This window comes from Amphiura filiformis, chromosome 2 (assembly GCF_039555335.1).
Source record: "Amphiura filiformis chromosome 2, Afil_fr2py, whole genome shotgun sequence".
In the NCBI taxonomy this organism is placed as follows: domain Eukaryota; kingdom Metazoa; phylum Echinodermata; class Ophiuroidea; order Amphilepidida; family Amphiuridae; genus Amphiura; species Amphiura filiformis.
This window is the reverse complement of record NC_092629.1, coordinates 46,995,006-47,001,903: the sequence shown is the minus strand read 5'-3', so window position 1 is coordinate 47,001,903 and position 6,898 is coordinate 46,995,006.

The window sequence follows — 6,898 nt, the reverse complement described above, 5'->3', positions numbered from 1 at the left end:
ATTCCATTGAAGACTTAGAGAATAAACGATAGGAATTTTTATTTTGCCTATCCTCTACCGTGTGATAGACGACAGGCAGGTCCAATATTTTGAGTAGTGGATGCCGGCGCAGCCGGTATCCACTACGATAAAAATATTGGACCTGCCTCGTTTATTCTCATTCTTAGTCAGTTAAATATTATTTTAATAACTGTAAACAATTTTTTTAAAGCAAAAACTAAGTTACCGTCATAAAAACTCCCTCATTATAAAATGAACGAAACTTGTTTACAACTTCACGTATTCTGTTGCGCGTACTGCTAGCGCGTCGCGTATTCCGCACTAGTCTACGCATACATCGCGATACATACGCGCACCTCTACAAGCGTGTAAGGCATTATCAAGACGCATGATGACGTGGGGTCGTCTACGGCCTGATAAACGGCACCCGAAATCTTGCGATTGTCCAATCAAAAATGTGTATACGAACTAGAACCACTCCCACTGACTAAGAATTGTGGATACCCATCAACGATTTCTTGGATGATCCGCTTGTCTTTGCTGTATACTTCACACTTGAAATTTCATCTGGAATTCTGAGGTTATTTATCTTCCCAAGTGATCCATCTGGTCTTATCTCCAGCATGCCTAGATCACGTAGTGTGTACTTGCCAAGGAGTGGTGGTGAATTTATTCTTCCATAAACCACGACGAACTTGGTCTTGACTCCCCGTGTGCTGTTTCTCACCACGGCTTTGAACTCTCCTTTCACTGATAACTCGCTTTGAAGAGCACTCAGTTTGACTGTACTTTCAGTAAGTAATTGTTCATTCTCTGATCTGTGAGTGAATGCCTTGTATTGATGTTCATCCATGATGTTGACATCTGCCCCGCTATCTGGGTCTATTTGTACTTCCACGTCATTGATCATTACAGTTACTGTATCACTACTATTGTCATTGTCATGTATCTTCTTCACCGGTCTGACTAAGTGTTTTGCTGATTCTCTGAAAAACTCATCATCGGAACTGGTTGATTCCGTATCTTGATACGCTTTTCTGACTTTGTGTTTCTTCTTCACAACTTGTGTTTCTTCTTTCTTCTTGCTTGTATCCTTGTGATAACTTGCTTCACAACATATGGCGAAGTGGTTATACTTGTTACACTTTCGGCATCTCTTCCCGTATGCAGGACAATTTTCACCTGGAGCGTGGCTGTCGGTTCTACCGCAGTACTTGCATGCTTGCCCTGTCCCTTGCTTGGGGTAAGACTTCTTGTACTTTGATGTGTATGGCCTCTGGTATTTTCTGTACTTGGATACTTTGGCTGACTTGACATCGCCTGACTGCGCACCCATCTCTTTCAGTTGCAGTTGAGTATCTTCCAGTTGACCTGCTTCCTTGAGAAGTTGACTCAGGTTCCACTTCTTGTTAATTGCTTTCTGTACTAGGCTTTGCTTTTCTATTGTTTGGATTAAATGTTCCAAAATACGTTCCTCGTAGCTATCGCCAAACTCGCATTCTGTTGCTTTTTCTCTCAGCCTGGCTGCATATGCCACAACTGTTTCCTTAGGGTTAGGTTTCATCTTCAAGAACAGATACCTGGCATGGTGTTTATTTTTCTTAGGAGTGTAATAGTCATTCAACTTTTCTCTCACTTTCTCGTACTCATTACCCTGTGCTGGATCTGGTAGACTCTTTGCTAGTCTAGCTCTGTCTTTGCCTCCATAAATTATGAGAGCATCTTTCTTATCTACTGCCTCAGTTATCTTGAAATATCTGAACTCCCTCTCTATCTCTTCTAACCAATCTTGCCATGCTATACCAACGCTAATGTGATCATCCACCGAGTGTGTAAATGGATCTATTTTCAAGTTCCTATTGACTACTGTAACGGTTGCTTCTTGATCACCCATATTTTCTTGTCTTCTTCTTCTCTTATTTTCTCTAATTTCTTAGCGTCGACTCACCCTAACTATGCTTCTGGCGATGGAGGAAATATTGCTTTACCTTCCGATGTAGGAATTGTTCATCCTCGTCGCCAATTTCGGGACTTAGGCTTGGATAACAAATGACACAAATCACACAAATGATTGTTTAAATGTCTGCCATGTTGTTAACAAAGATTTACCGTATCATTGATGCATAACTATACCGTGCACTTGATGTTTTACTTAAGGGCGCACAACACTGGATATTACAAACATTATGTTAAAATATTTGCACCCAGCAAATACAGAAATGTTCTTAAAATGTTTTTTTTTTCAAACGTTTTAATAACATTTAAATGTGGGTTATATAAAGGTCATGAAAACGTTTTTAAAACGTTATTGCAAACCTTTTTTCGCAAAATATTTTGTCTCAAGTTTGCAAAAAAAGTTATTGGAATGTTATTAAATCGGTTTTATACCCTTTATATAACCCGAAAAATTTAAACGTTTTTTTTTGTAAAACATTCTGTGTTTGCTGGGCAGTAGATTATCAAAAAATGTTTTTAATGTTATGAAAACGTTTTATACCCATTATATAACCCGACATTTAAACTTTCTGACAACCTTTAATAACCTTTCGCGAATGATGTCGAAAACGTGTTTGCTGGGATGAGGTTATATTGGTCAGAAACCTACATACAGGCGGGGATAATTACTTAGATCAACCCCCTAGCAAAATATTGTGGGATTAAATTGAAAAAAAAAAAAATTCTTTCAAGCAGATTTGTGTCCCCTAATTTTAAAAACGGATGGACGCCTCTGATTAATGTAGGCCTATATATTCCAAGTAATTAACGATTTTTAAAACACCTTAATAATGAAGACAAAATGGCTTCTAAATCCAATTAAGTGGTTTGATTCGGGGTGGGTGGAGTGGGGAGTTCAACCAAATTCGCCCACTAGTGAGACGGAAAAAATAAAGGTAAGCTATAGGCCTATATATCTTAAAGGAGTATTTCGTGATCCTAGCATCCTATTTTTATGACATTTTTCAGTAGATATCCACGAAAAAAGCTTATTCCCAAATTTTCAGTTGATTCCGATTATGCGTTTGCGAGTTATGCATGATTATGTGTATTACATTGCTCCATAGGCCACTGTTGTAATTTCGTTCTGGTGTACCAGAACGTAATTAAAATTTGGCGATATTTTTACTAAACGAATTAATCGGCAAGAAAATTGTTGTATATAAACATTATGTCGCCAGAGGTTTCCAGTGGTATAAAAATCTCAACTTTTTTGACTAAAGTGTGGGGGGATGAGGCTGTGGATCACGAAATGCTCTTTTAAAATTGAAAATAAAAACATTTGACCCCTTGAGAATGAAATGGTGCTTCCCTAAGATGATTTCTGTTTAAAGTTAACTATTAAATTGGTAAAAATTTATAAAATTAACGATGTCAATTATTATGTGTGAGGTTTTCTGTGGCGATTGACATGATTAAGAGATTGATGAATCACACGTCAGTTCTAATCGTGCCAAGGCCTTTCATACTCATTAACAATATTGAAAAGATACATGCGTAATTGATTAAAGTCCGAATAATTACACAAAATATATAAACTATAATAGTACCATATGCCATATTATATAGAAACATTTTTCAGGTTGCGGTGCAATTCCTTCTCATGAAGTACAATTTTAAAGCCATATTATAACATTTGCTAAGGAAAACGCCCTCGAAAATTGTTTTAAATTCTGGTTTGTACACGATTGTAATGTACTGAAGTAAACAAAGATTCTCTGCAAGAATCAAGACTCTAGGTGCTGTAGTTTTGTCAAAATCCGAGATTTTGAATAAAATGCAGGAACCGTCGTTTTATTATTACGATGGAACTATTAGTCGAACACGTATGCGATGTTCATAACACATAAGTACAGTACGTACACGGCGCGCGGGACATACATACACACACCCAGAGGGTCGTACCGTATTACAACTGCTGGAGTAACATGCATTGACCCTAGTAGTAAATTCCAATTTTCTTTGCATTACCCTGGCTTTACCTTACTTGTTCGGTTTAAAATTAAAGGGGGACATATCTGACAGTAAAAGCTAACATTTTAAGGAAAATATATACTAATCTATTTTTACAGAAATGTTATAATAATGGCTTTAAGTGCAGGCTTAAAAGTATTTGAGGTTTATTAATTAACACGAATATCACTGAAATGCTATGAAGACTATCAAAAGTAATGTAAAGTGAAGTATTATTGTAAGCCTAGGCAAAATAATTCTAAATTGACACTCCACAACGCCACAAGTACAGTAAAAATAAGTTTTTCATTATATGCAATTATTTTCCATATTTGATTGCAGGTATATGCCTAATGTAGGCAGTATCGTAGATTTCTTTTTCACATGGGGGTTGGAAAAAATGCTTGAAATTTAGTGAATCCAGCACGTTTTGCCGACTAGAGATTGCGATGTTCCAAACGCAGCACGTGGACCGTACGTTTTCACATACGTTTTTACGTACGTTCATACGGTGTTAAATATTGCTAGTCTCGGTTCCAAACTGGATTGTGCTCATTCGTCACGAACGAGAACAAGTCAGCTGGAATAAAGACTACAAATCTGATCTAATCTAATCTAGGTCAATAGAGGGCATAGTGATTGAAATATTAACAGTAAGCTCAGGCTACTGAGTATCTACCTAATTCAAACAGCCCGCTCTTGATTTTGAGTTTTAGCAGTAGGCCTATGATCAACGTGGAAAAATTAAAATAAACGGAATAAACTCCTCCCTGCTCTGCTCGCCCTCCTCTCTTCTCTCGATCTCCTCTCCTCTCCACTCCACCACTCCACCCGATCATCTCCTCGTCTCATCACCCCCACTCTCTCAAATAATATACATTTAAAATAGATTTGAGTCTGGCAATTTTGCCTGAAGCGATTATCAGATTACCAATTCCAATGAAAGAAATCCTATTAGTTTCACTTCAACGCACTTCTCTGATGTTGCATTACCAAGTTTTAAGGTGTATTTGGGACTAAAATAATTCCCCGTTTAATCTCTACATAATCATAATATGACCGATTTTTGCGCGATTGCACGAACAAGTATACGTAATTCTTGGCAACACTGATTACTATTAATACTGTATATTAATGTATATTTCTACGCTGGGCTATTTTCACGAGCTACTCCCGCCTAGGCTGGAGTACCTATATACCCAACGCAAGTCAATTGAAGCCATACAATTTATCGCGAATTATACGACCGTAAAATTTAGACACTTCTTTTGTCTAGATTAGCATCAACCCTCTCATCTCACGTTTTTCATGTCAGAAATTAACATAACTCCCGAAACCGAAACAGAAGTTATCTTCGTTCAACTTTTCTGTAGTCAACAAAAGACTAGAATAAAAGGATTGTTCACACATACCATGCTAACACTTCAAAATAACAATGAGATCCGAAACCGAAACCGGAAACCGAAACCGAAACAGAAAAGATAAAACGAAGGTTAATAATAATTCTTAGTCAGTGGGAGTGGTCTAGTTCGTAGACACATTTCTGATTGGACAATCGCATGATTTCGGGTGCCGTCTATCAGGCCGTAGACGACCCCACGTCATCATGCGTCTTGATAATGCGTAACATGCGTGTAGAGGTGCGCGTATGTATCGCGCTGGATGCGTAGACTAGTGCGAAATACGCGACGCGCTAGCAGTACGCGCAACAGAATACGTGAAAGTTGTAAACAAGTTTCGTTCATTTTATAATGAGGGGAGTTTTTATGACAGTAACTTATTTTTTGCTTTAAAAAAATTGTTTACAGTTATTAAAATAATATTTAACTGACTAAGAATGAGAATAAACGATAGGAATTTTTATTTTGCCTATCCTCTACCTATGATAGACGACAGGCAGGTCCAATATTTTTATCGTAGTGGATACCGGCTGCGCCGGCATCCACTACTCAAAATATTGGACCTGCCTGTCGTCTATCACACGGTAGAGGATAGGCAAAATAAAAATTCCTATCGTTTATTCTCTAACACATATTTCCAAAACAGAATCAGTCTAATGTATATATCATGCATAAAGCTAATGCGGTACATCATGTACATGCAGAGAGAAAGTTTTCTGGTGAAGTAAATCCGACTAAAATCTTGCTTTGAATCTGAGTTCATCTATTTAGTTGTAAGGGTATAACAATGATATAACATGTTTTGGCATACCAGCAGTAAGCCAAGATGTAAAGGAATTCCCCCAAATTTAAAACATACTGCAGTTACTGTTCATTTTCCTATACACAATACACAGTGCTCTCACCATTGACGTGCTACCTCTACAAACAATGTATGTTAGAGGTATAGGGCATTGTCTAGTTAACGTCACTGTGTGAAAAGTAACCGGCCAATAATTTTGTACTCTTTGAAATTCTAGAAAATATAGTTTTGTAACATGTCTTAAATTTTTAGCTAATTTAGATGTTTGGAAAGATTCGCACTTTGGTGTTTTAGTAAGGAAGGGCACGGCATAGCCTGCAAAATCCCTGTGTAAATCGAATGCCACTTTTAGTGACTAAAGTTAAACCACTTGACGTTGAGCATGTTGAGGGAGGATTCTTTCAAAGGATTCGGATAGCAACGTTTGCATAGTATTTTTTGTTGGACCTGAGAGCATATCAGACGCACCAAATTGCATTCTGAATACGACCTTTCGTATTGACGATGTACAAAATGTATATCTTCTGAATAAGAAAGGTCAAAATTTTCAAATGATGGACGGCTTTTCCTCCCAGATAGATTACATTACATAATCATTAGATTTTACTTCATTGTTAAATGTCAAAAATATAATTTTTTAAAAATTTGTCATATAATTTGTATTTTATCGCAAATTTCAAAAATCAAAACTATTTAGTATCAGAAGGACATTCCTTGTATTCAGAATCCAATTCCATGTGTCTGATTG